The sequence below is a fragment of the Corythoichthys intestinalis genome, chromosome 15 (assembly GCF_030265065.1).
Source record: "Corythoichthys intestinalis isolate RoL2023-P3 chromosome 15, ASM3026506v1, whole genome shotgun sequence".
Taxonomy (NCBI): Eukaryota; Metazoa; Chordata; class Actinopteri; order Syngnathiformes; family Syngnathidae; genus Corythoichthys; species Corythoichthys intestinalis.
The window spans coordinates 20,047,908-20,060,871 of record NC_080409.1 but is presented as its reverse complement, the minus strand read 5'-3'; positions in this window follow the sequence as shown (position 1 = coordinate 20,060,871).

The window sequence follows — 12,964 nt, the reverse complement described above, 5'->3', positions numbered from 1 at the left end:
ATTCACAGCTGTGTCTTGACACTCAGTGATACATGCGTCATGGAGTTTTTGGATGGAAACAAGGTAAGTACGCGATAATATCTCGTTAAAGTCATGGCGTCTGTAATTCTGCTCTCGCGTGCTCTCACCTCCAGATAGGGTTTTGCTGTTTAAAAACTTTTTTTTTTTTTTTTTTTTTAATGCCCTCCTGTTCAAAGTTTTTCCTTCCCCAGAAAATGGAGATGTTAAGCTTTCCAATGATGTATCACATATGTATATCGGACAATTTTGAAAGTTGGCCAAATTGGGGGTCTCAGAGCGGAACTTCAGGTCACCTGAGTGTTTTCCGCCATATATATATATATTTAGCCAAAACATGAGAGGTGTGTCAACGTTTCAATATTTGTGGAAATGACTATGTTCAGAATTTTTCATGTAGTTTATGCCAATGACCATGTGCTCCGAGGGGTCCAGTATTTGGTTCAGGGTGGGCAATATGGTGTATATGGCGGAAAACATTCAGGTGACTTGAAGTTCCACTCTGAGACCCCCAATTTGGTCAAATTTCAAAATTGTATTCATGTGTGATACATCATTGGAAAGCTTAAAATCTCAATTTTCTAGAGGAAGAAAAATTTTAAACAGGAGGAAATTTTAAAAAATAATAATAATAAACTTAACCCCCTTAACCCTAACTCGAGGTGAGAGCATGAGAGAGCATAATTAAAGACACCATGATTTTAACGAGATAGTATGGCGTACTTACCTTGTTTCGATCCAAAAACTATGTAGCATGTCTCACCGAGTGTCAAGACACGGCTGTGAACGGCCACAGCCAGAATTTTTAGGGATTTTATGGGTGAAACACGGGTCGCAATGCAGAGATCGCAGACATCAAGGATTGGTCGAGATTTTCTTTTTCAAATATTTACCCTTTTAAACGTTTTATTTTATTTATTATTTTTTTATTTGTCTTTCTTTGAATCGATTATTTACTATCAAACATATCGGGGAAAATGTGACAGTTACAGAAAAAAAAACAATTAAGCGATAATTATAAGGTACATATCCGTGACCTATTTACAGACACTATTTATTCCATTGTGACGTAATTTGTTTAAAAGTTTAAGATATGCACGTGAATAATTTTGGAGAGCTAAAAGAACTGTTGTGTTTGATAGAACAATATGTCTATATGCTGCCATAGCAGATTCATGGCGCACTAAGCCTCCGAACTATTTTTAATTTGTCCGTTTTACCCTGGAAACCCCCGTTTACAGATGTCGGGCAACCGCTTTTGTTTCAGCCTAGCCATAAAAAGAAGGTAAGTAATTATATTTATTATTCAAAATGTCTGTCATTTTTAGCTTAGAATCATTAATTGATGTCTAATATTTCGTTTAACAAAAAACGACTTTAAAAAATTATTCACTCGCATATTTTAAACTTTTAAACAAATGACGTCACAATGAAAAACTTGGCGTCTGTAAAAAAGTCACGGATATCTACCTCATAACTGTCGCTTAACTGTATTTTTTTTTTGTTACTGTCGCTTTTTCCCCGATATGTTAGATGATAAATAATCGATCCAAACAAAGAAAAATTGAAAAATAACATTTAAAAGGGTAAATACAGTATATGAAAAAGAAGATCTCGACCACTTAATGATGTCTGCGATTTCTGCATCGCAACCCTTGTTATATTACCATGTTTCACCCATAAAATCCCCCCAAAATCCAGCTGTGGCTATTCACAACTGTGTCTTGACACTCAGTGATACATGCTACATGGAGTTTTTGGATGGAAACAAGGTAAGTACGCGATAATTTCTCGTTAAAGTCATGGCGTCTGTAATTCTGCTCTCGCGTGCTCTCACCTCCAGATAGGGTTTTGCTGTTTAAATTTTGTTTGGTTTTTTTAAATGCCCTCCTGTCCAAAATTTTTCTTCCCCCAGAAAATTGAGATTTTAAGCTTTCCAATGATTTATCACACATGCATATAGGACGATTTTGAAATTTGGCCAAATTGGGGGTCTCAGAGCGGAACTTAAAGTCACCTTAGTGTTTTCCGCCATATATATACATATAGAATATGAAATTATGATAATTTCATTTATTATTATAACTTTCAAAAATCCATATTTTTGAGTCTTGTAAAAATACCTTTGATTTTTTTTAATTTTATTTTAGGATTCTCATTTTTAGCTGTATTTTTACAATTTCATTTCTATTTATTATCTTTTTATTCATACTACTTTATGTACTTCTGTATTCCTCCAACGCTTGATGTATTTTTGTTAAATGTAAATTCAGGTATCAAGGGGTTAAAGTGTTAATGTTTGTAGGTTCTCATAATGCTCTGGAAGCTGTGTAATCACAAACTCAAATATCCAAACTAGTCGTCTTCAAAGGAGAGATTTAAGACAAAGAGGGGTACATATGCATAAGTAATCAAAAAGTAAACATTAGATTGTCCAAGCTCATTGTTCTGGCCATCTTGTAGCCTATTTCCTGCTCTGTCATCAGACAAAAGCAACCACCCAAAAGAGCCCACCTGAGGTATGTACACTATTTGTCCTGGAGTGCCGCTGATATATGTCCAGATGGCAGTGGCGCTAAACCAAAAACACTGGAAAATCTCAGCAAGCATATACACCAGGATAAAAGAACTGCTACTGGACTACGGTAAACCATAAGTTTTCCAGTTGACTCACTGGTCTCAGAAACCACAATTAGAGGACTGCTAACTCAGTGGTGATTTTAACACTGTACACACCCCTCCCAATGCCTGAACAAGCATATTGCACATGGGAGAAACTGGATCTGTATGCTGAAAAGTCTCAGTCTGGGGTACGAGAGGTGTTGATTTTTTACTGTAACCAGCCGCGACCCAGAGAAGACTGGGGAGAGCAAGTCCAAGGCCAATGCAGCTTTTTAATGTCCAATGGTAGACAGGAGAGGACTTTGAGTCTTTATGATGGCTGGAAAATAAAACAGACACTTTTCCAACGAAAGCATGATTCTGAGGTATGTGGTCCAACCGCAGAAGAAATGGACCCAGGAGGCTTCCGTAAGACTCGTGCGTGAGTGCAAAGCGCACGTAGCAACTTTTCTAAAAATGGCATAAACGCACACGCGTACACACACACAATGTGCGGTTTTCCCGGCAAGCGACAGTCCTCTCGTTGGAAAAATATGGTAACCGCTGCATTTAGGCCCAGAATTTTGATGGATTGCAGAGACACTGCCGCATTAAAGACAGGCAGAGCGTTGGAAAACAGTGTATCCGGGGAGAAGAAGCATCCGTTGGGGAAAATAAGACACTGGAGAAAAGGCACCCACATACTGTAGATGTAGTTGTAAGGTTGAGGGATATCAGCGAGAATGACAATTAACTCATTAACGCCATTGGTGGCAATTGACGTCCAATCCATTTTGGCTGGGAGGGATATTCCAGTCAATTTAGATTGGACGGACATCACCGTCAATTGCAGTGAAACATGATCACTCCAAACTAGCCATCCCAGCTAAAATGGATTTCATGACTATCACTGTCAATGGCAGAAAATGAGTTGATATCCAAACATTGGTTAGGTTATTCTGTAACAAAGGCCTGAGCAAAGTCTAAGTGTTGTGGTCGAAGTATGCAGAAGCAATGGAGTGATGCCAAGCAGACTTCCCTATTGGAGACCTCCTACTGTATACTCGCACACAGAAGGACGGAAGGTGCGACTCTTTCTGTTCTCTGACTGTGGATTAAGGCAAGGCAAGGCAAATTTATTTATATAGCACAATTCAACACAAGGCAATTCAAAGTGCTTAAGCAAAAAAAAAACATGTCAATTCTGAAGGCTTATTGAATTCATGTCGGAACTTGGAACAATTGAAATACAAACAGTACAAATTGCAACTCGTGTAAATTTATTGAGTGCTGACTCTCAGAAGAAACAAATGTCCATGAGTAAGTTTTACACATTTTATTCGTTCGGCACTATTAATGATGTTTTTTGGGTCCGCTGCGCTCTTGATGAGAACTCCCATTAACACTGTCCAGTTATTTATTACATCACAACCCATAATAGCTCTAGAAACTGTACCCTGAAAATAAACTCTATAGGAGCTGCTAGCGGAATAGGGGTTCATTACTATAATAGCATGCTTGTTATCCTAACAATAAGATTAGCCATTGAGGCGATCATGTCCGAAAAATTAGATTGGATGGACTATTGCAATGGTATATTTACAGGTCTTGATAAAATATCAGTCAGGAAACTGCAGCTAGTACAGAAAACTGCTGCCAGAATCCTGACAAATACAGGGAAATTGGACCACATTACACCAGTTATGAAATCGTTACACTGGCTTCCAGTGAGTCAAAGGATAGACTATAAAATACTACTGCTCGTCTACAAAACACTTAATGGCCTTGGACCAAATACATGTTTGGTTTATTGTCTCCCTATTAAACATAGACCCCTAAGGTTGCCTGGAACCTGTATGTTCTAAGAACAAGAACCAAGCAGGGTGAGGCAGGATTTAGTAATTATGCTCCTCACCTTTGGAACAAATTATTTATTTTTCAAACTTCAAGCTATTTGCATTTTATTCCTTTTCTGCTTTATTTCCATTTCTGATTTCAATTTAATGAGATTTTTATGTATAATTTTTAGGGCTGTCAAACTATTAAAATTTTCAATCGAGTTAATCACAGCTTAAAAATTAATTAATCGTAATTACTCGCAATTCAAACATCTATAAAATATGCCATATTTTTCTGTAAATTATTGTTGGAATGGAAAGATAAGACACAAGACGGATATATACATTCAACATACTGCACATAAGTACTGTATTCGTTTATTATAACAATAAATCAACAAGATGGCATTAACATTATTAACATTCTGTTAAAGCGATCCATGGATAGAAAGACTTGTAGGTCTTAAAAGATAAATGTTAGTACAAGTTATAGTAATTTTATATTAAAACCCCTCTTAATGTTTTCGTTTTAATAAAATTTGTAAAATTTTCACACAAAACATAAACTAGTAGCTCACCATTGTTGATGTCAATAAATACACAATGCAGCAGAGGGCGACAAAACACCAAAAAACACAAGTAACAAATGGACATGACCCTGTGCTGTCATTTTAATCTGTTTGAGCTGGGCATGTGCGTTAAATGCATCAAATATTTTAACGTGATTAATTTAAAAAATTAATTACCGCCCGTTAACGCGACAATTTTAACAGCCCTAATGGTAAATGGTGTTATACTTATATAGTGCTTTTCCACCTTTCAAGGCGCTCAAAGCGCTTTACATTAACTCGCCATCCACTTACTGGTGACTAATAATTTTATTTCCTGTTTCGATTGCCTTTGTTTTAACGTTCTTTTGATTTAGTGTGATTTTTATGACCTTCATGTGATGTAAATCACTTTGAATTGCCTTGTGTTGAATGGTGCTATACAAGTAAATTTGCCTTGCCTTGCCTAAGAAGACGGAGAATCCATATCATACTTTTAACACAATTATTATGCTTTGGTGCCTTCTTGATTCAAGTCCTCCTAAAACATTCTGACCCTCCACCCCCACCTCCCTAATAAGTTGATGTTTTAAAAAGATGAATAAAAATATAAATTCTACAGGAAAATGTATATATACAACTGTATTTTTTTTGTGTGCGTGTGTGTACAAAATTACAGCTGACTTCATTTGCAGCTAATCAAACCAGGACCTTTCATTCCCTTTAACTTTGGCGTGCTAGGGCCACACTGATATCACACACTGATACAGATGAATATTTTCCGCGAGTCCAGGAGGTTGAAACATGGATAATGTAGCTCAGCTGAGCCAAACAAAATACAAATTATTTTAGATGGTGGATGTGTTGGAATCAAAATGTTGTTTTAAAAAAAAAAAAATAGCAAGTAAGTAATTGTTCTATAGATTTAAGTGGCCATCTTGAATATCATATGGCAGCGTGTGCACACTGTAAAAGCCAGAGCGACCCAATAATTACAGTTATCTGAAACTGTAAAACCACAGTGCCTTTCCATGCAAAAATAAAAAGAGAAAGTAAGAGGGAGAGAGAGAGAGAGAGAGAGAGAGAGAGAGAGAGAGAGAGCGAGAGAGAGAGAAATCATTTATAAAAACAAGATGGTTTTGGAAACTGACCCAGGCAGCCGCTCAAAAACAATAGTTCCCTAGTTCCTTAATACCCAACGAGTTATTCCCCTTATTCAGGATAACTTTACACAATAATCTCATCGTAAAAACAAAAAAATACCACGTGTGTTTCACGTACAACAACGTTGTCAAAACAATGTGGCGATATGGATGTTGGGCCAACAGTTGAATGTCTTAATGTGTTAAGAGTTACCTTTGGAAATACAGTGGTGTGGTTGTACTGGGATGTTTTCAAGCATGACTACACTGAACATTCATTTGTTCATTTCACTGTTAGTTGTAAAAATGAATTTGTTAAATATTTACAACAAAAGCATACCTGCAATTTAGTAAGAATGGTAAACCGTGGCAAACTATTTAAGTAAAGCTACTTTTTGGAGATCTGAATAGCCTGTGGCCTGATCTGTATTTGTTGCTTAGAGGATTCCGACAAACACTTTTGTTTCGTACTTTAACCACTGCAGCCTGTAAATGCCTGATAGAGGTTGAAAAGCCATTGAACAAACACTGAACAGAGCCATTGAGTATTTATCAATGTGTAATAATATGCATCCACTCCTTCGCTCCTTTGCTGTTAAATCTAAAAGTCATAGCGCAGTGTATGGCTGCTGGTAAGTTCGACACCTGTAAATGAATAGTAACCAGAAGTATTATATTTTATTTATTTAAATATTTTGATGGTGTTAAAGGTGTTTCAACATAAATGTATACAGTCATGCTGCCATTGAAATAGCTAGTGAGTCAATGTATGTACAGTACGTACAGTGGTATGGAAAAGTACCTGAACCTTTCGGAATTTCTCACATTTCTGCTTAGAATCCCCATCAAATGTGATCTAATCTTTTTCAAAATCACACAGATGTAAAAACTATGTCTGCTTTAACTAAAACCACCAATACATTTATAGGTTTTCATATTTTAATGAAGATAGCATTCAAACAATGACAGTAGGGGGAAAAATAAGTACGTGAACCCTCTGCCTAAGGATACTTGAAGAGTAATTGATAACAATTTTTACCAAACAATTTAAGCCAGGTGTGCGCCCAATCACTGATGCGTGGTTTAAAGCTGCCCGGCCAACTATAAAACACACACCTGGTAAGAATTGTCTTGATGTGCATCATGGTTCAGTCAAAAGAGCTGTCTGAAGACCTGTGATTAAGGATGGTTGATTTGTATAAAGCTGGGAAAGGATACAAAACCATCTCTAAAAGTCTGGATGTTCATCAATCGACAATCAGAGAAGTTGTTTAAAAATGGAGAAAGTTTGCCACTGTTGCTTCTCTTCCAAGGAGTGGCCGTCCACCAAAGATGACGCCAAGAGTTCAGCGCAGAATACTCAGAGAGGTAAAAAGGCAAGAGTGTCTGCTAAAGACTTACAGAAATCACTGGCACAGTCCAATATCTCTGTGCACACACCAACTATATGTAAAACTATGGCCAAGAATGGTGTTCATGGGAGGACTCCACGGAGGAAGCCACTGCTGTCTAAAAAATAAAAAACATTGCTGCTCGTTTAATGTTCGCAAAACGACACTTGGACACTCCACAGAAGTTTTGGCAAAATGTTTTGTGGACTGATTAAATCAAAGTTGAATTGTTTGGGAACAATAAAAAAAAATGGAACCGCTCATCGACATCAACACCTCATCCCCACCGTGAAGCATGGTGGAGGGAGCATCATAATTTTGGGATGTTTTGCTGCCTCACGGCCTGGACAACTTGCAATCATTAATGGAAGAATGAATTCAAAGGTTTATCAGGATGTTTTGCAGGAAAACCTGAGGCCGTCTGTCAGACAATTGAAGCTAAAAAAAAAAAAAAAAAAAAAAAGGATAGATGGATGCTGCAAAACGACAATGATCCAAAACACAGAAGTAAATCAACTTCAGAAAGGTTTCAGAAGAACAAAATACATGTTCTGGAGAGGCCAAGTCAAAGTCTAGACTTGAACCCCATTGAGATGCTGTGGCATGACCTAAAGACAGTGATTCATGCAAGACATCCCAGGACTCTGAATGAACTACAGGAGTTTTCTAGAGAAGAATGGGCCAAGATTAGTCCTGATCGATGTGCCAGACTGATCTGCAGCTACAGGAAGTGTCTGGTTGAAGTTATTGGTGCCAAAGGTGGGCCACCAAATTTTAAATGTGGTGATTCACTTACCTATTTTTCCCCCTTCTGTCATTGTTTGCATACCATCCTCATTAAATTATGAAAACCTATAAATGTTTGGGTGGTTTCAGTTAAAGCAGACACTGTTTTTTCATTTGTGTAATTTTGACAAAAATCAGATCACATTTGATGGTGATTTTATGCAGAAATGTGGGAAATTCCAAAAGATTCAGATACTTTTTCATACTACTGTACAGTATGTTGTTCATTTCACCAATCAGGGATGGCAGGGAGGAGTAAGTCTGCTTTGTGAAGGATGGCCTTGGCAGTAGCTGGCAGCAAAATAAAACCACTGACTTTAAGATCAATGACAGACGCAAAACTTCAAAGACTTTCTCTCGTCATAGAAGTGCATTGCAATTCTAACAGGGAATTTTCTAGTTCACTTGAGCCATTTCCAAATAATTTAAGATGTTGTGTCAAATGAAAATAATAACAGAATACAGGTAGTATGACATACCAACTTGCGTGATTTCAACTTTGAGATGCCTGGGTCTCGTCCACCATTTTAGCCCGGGTCGACTGACACGGAGATGACACGGACATTAACCGGGTCGCGTCCTAGTGTATATATAATGTCCAGGACTTAACCGGGATGCGGCATTTATGAAAACAGCCGGTTAATTTTTGGGTCGCAGCGAGAAGGCTGATGATGTAAATACCATGGTGGGCCTCTTTTGTCACAGTAAGACGAAAAGCGGTAAACAAAGATCACAATTATCAACATAGAAAACTGGAAATATAGCAAAATTAAACTGAAAACATAAAAAAATTAAATTGATACTGGATCTTAGTGCCGAGGAAGAGACAGTCCATCGTCCATCTTCGATACCAACCAAAAATGATTTAATGTCCGGGTTATAAAACCCTGCGCCCGCCCTCCTGCACAGAAAGTGCCGATTCGCCGACAAGTCTGAGAGTGCCCAACCTAGGTAATTCCCCGGTACAGCTCCCCATCTCTGAAAGCAATGACGCGGTAAATCCTGAGTCACATTACACAGGAATTTAGTAGGATATAAGTCTAAAAGGGGCTGCAGTCGTTTGTTTTTTTAGTCACGTAACAGCAACACCTCTCTGCATTGATGGTAAGTACAGAATCTTATTTTTTACTTCATTTTATTAATATGACGTATAATACATGTTTTTGTGTAGTTATTTTGATATTTAGGGGGTATTTAGGTACACTTAAAGGGTTCATTCAAATTTAAGCGGAAATTCGGGTGACGTAGCCAGCGTAGGAACAAAACTCATTCGTAACCCGGGGACTAGATATAATTGATGTTCAATCTGGTGAAATAGTATTGCTTGTTATGCATTGTTTTATCCGTAGCACTTATTCTCTCAAGGGTCATAGGAGAGTCCAACCAGAGGCGTCGCGTCCTATTAGGCAAGCCAGGCAATTGCCTAGGGCCCCCAGTCAGCAGGGACCCCCAGAGGGCCAACAGATCTAGCACATGCAGCTTTACTGCACTGTCGCAGCGAGAAGTGTAGGGAGTGTTTGAATACCATGGAATCATTTGGCAGATTATCTAACCATTCTGTTATCACTCCCAATCATCACTAACCATGTCATGTAGATTATACATGTTATTAATACCACATAATTATTTAAAGAGTGACCCACGAAGTACTCTCTGGAAAGTCCTTACCGAATTGTTTTACGTTGATTTTCACAGGCCACCTCATTATTCATGTGACTACTTGAAGAAATGGGGATTTCCCCCCCCCCCAAAAAAAGTCTATTAATGGGTCTATCGTAGTCCTCGTCGAATACTCTATAAGAAAAATATAACATATATGCATCTAAAATAATCCTAAACGATTTTATTAGCAGTTTTAATACTCCTTTTAGCAAGGTTCCCCTGGGTATGTGCACATTCCCATAGCAACCAGTCCTGTTATTGTCCTACATCACAAGCGCTGCATATTCTGGGAGCGACAATAGGTGTAAGGTGCGCATATCGAGCAGAGGACGGCCACCTGTTAAAATGTGCACTGTAAAAAATTGCTGTAAATTTACGGCCAATTTTGAACACTAAAATACCGTTTTTGTGTTAAACAGTTTATTACTGTAGTTAGCAATGCATTGTGGGTTACCAGCATTAAAGCAACAAGACAAATGCTGTAAACGGTATGTTAATGTTTCAATTACATGACACTACCGTATTTTTTGGAAACTTAGTTTTGACTGGAAATTTGGAACATGGTCAGAAATCTGACATCTTTTACATTGTGGCAATATAGACTATGTTTTTTGCCAATTTAAATTAAAATAACTAGACACCGCAAATAATTTGCCATCAAATCCTGGAGGACATAATTAGCCTTAATTTGGATGTTGGAGACTCTTCAGAGGATGACTTTAGATGACTTAGATGACTGTTCTTCAGTGCTTGTTCTTCAATTTATATTGGGATTATGTGTACCAATTTATAAACGGCGAGTTAATTAAGTCTTACTCATATTACCTAAATTATTGTATATTAAACTAAAGTTCTGAGGATTGCTGGATAGCGATATATAATAATGATGTTAATTCCTCTGGAGTGCCAGTAGAGGGCTGTTTTCTATTGTTTTGCAAAAGATGCAGCTGAGTGAATTTTTTGGGCAAATAAATGAAAGGTGTTTGCCAGTGAGCGGTTAAAAAGGCAAAATCCAAGTGTCTCATACGTATCCAACAGTGGAGTTACAATACGATAACATTTATTTCTAATTATTTCTCTATTTTTATTATTATTTATTTTATAAATTTATTATGTTTATGTTTTGATTGTTAGTAGTTTTAAATTTTGATGTTGCAAATGTTAGCTAAAGGCATTAGCGTTAGCTGTAGCGGATGATGTATGGGAGTTGAGCCTCAGACTACAACACAATCACATCGACGCAAACACCAGACTGGATGTTTTGTTGGCCTACAGGCTATATTATTATATTATTTGACGTCGCCTCCATTCTATTCTACTCATATGTTATATGTTTCTTGTGTTATCCCCACTCTAATCTAAACTGGCCCTTCTCCAAAAATTGAAGTATTCCATCACCCTGAAGGCTGATTTATGCTTCTGTGTAGCAGTGACGGCGGACCTACGCCATTAACGCAGATCCGATTATGACCCTACGCCAAGGGTGGGCAAACCGGTCCTTGAGGGCCGCAGTGGGTCCTGGTCTTTGTTTCAACTGATTCAGCACAGACAGTTTAACCAATGAGGTTTCAGTGGAAACAAGAAGCACCTGACTGCAATAAACTGATTGCACTTGTAAGAAACCAGATTGGTGAAAGGCTGTCCTCATGATTGGTATGAACAAAAACCCGCACCCACTGCGGCCCTTTCCGGAACACTTTGCCCACCCCTGCCCTACGCCATAGCCTGACGTGTACCTCCAAAAAGTCCTGACTACACATCACGTCAACGCGCTTGACGTGAACGTCGAAGGACTGTGATTGGTCCGCTCAGAACATTGTTTCTGGTTCAGCACAACAACAACACCATTTTCAAACATTCACAAACGACTTCTGTGTCGCCTACGCTTCAACATTTGTATTGACAACATTTGTTGTTTAATATTAATCAGCTGCAGCTGCAAATGCACACGTTTCATCTCCATTGCCATTGCTCTCAATGGAAAATAAAGGAATTCGTCAAGAGTCCTCCAAAACCACACAAAGACAAAGCCACACCAATCTCGTGGTATAGCGGTGAATTACTGTGGAAACGTCACTGGCTTTGTCCCCACATCACACAGGAGACTAATATTTAAGTTTGGAGTAAATTAGACAAGTGCTTTTTTGCTTCATTTTTTTTTTTCTTTTTACAAACTCTTACTTCTTCATATTGAAGAACCCATGCGAAGAATGGGAGTATTATGGACAATGTAAAGTCAAACCCTGATAAAACATCAACAAAAAAGCATTGAGCAGACAACCAGGGCGTGAACTGGAAAATCACCGGCATGCAAGCACTATGGAAACGATGTACAGCTGGAAGAGATTGGCCAATCAACCCATGCGCAACCCAGAGCTATAAAAGCAGAAAAGGAAGATGGCAGCCTGCTTTGGCTATTGACACTTGCAGTCCTGTGCAGCTGGAGACATTGGTAAAAGATAACCAGGGAGGCAGCCGGTAAGCAGCAGAATTAAAAGATGAAATGTGCCAACAGCTGCCTTTAGCACAAGGCTTGACTCATCGGTGGAAATGTTTGGACAATTGTAGTATATTGTTTAGGGGTTTTTTGGGATTTGTCCTTGACCGATCACCACTTCTGACCCAGCCTGTCCTGCCTGACCCGACTACTCCAGAGTTCCAGCCCAATCAACTTGCTCAGCCTGTTCTGTTTGACCCGATTACGGCAGATCTCCAGCCTACTCAGCCTGACCTACACGACCCGACTGCACCATCTCTAGTTCCTGTCCGTTTTCACTGCCTGCCAACACGATGAAATAAAACCTGTTCTGTTTCGCCCCTGACATCAGCATTTTTTTCTGTACTAGACGGAAATATATGCATTCATAGACTGTAATTTTCCCAAATACCGTTAAAACACAGTATATCGTTAAAAACGCAGCATACTGCAGCTCCTCAGTTGACTGCTCTTTACTGTAAATTCTGGTAATACAGGAATA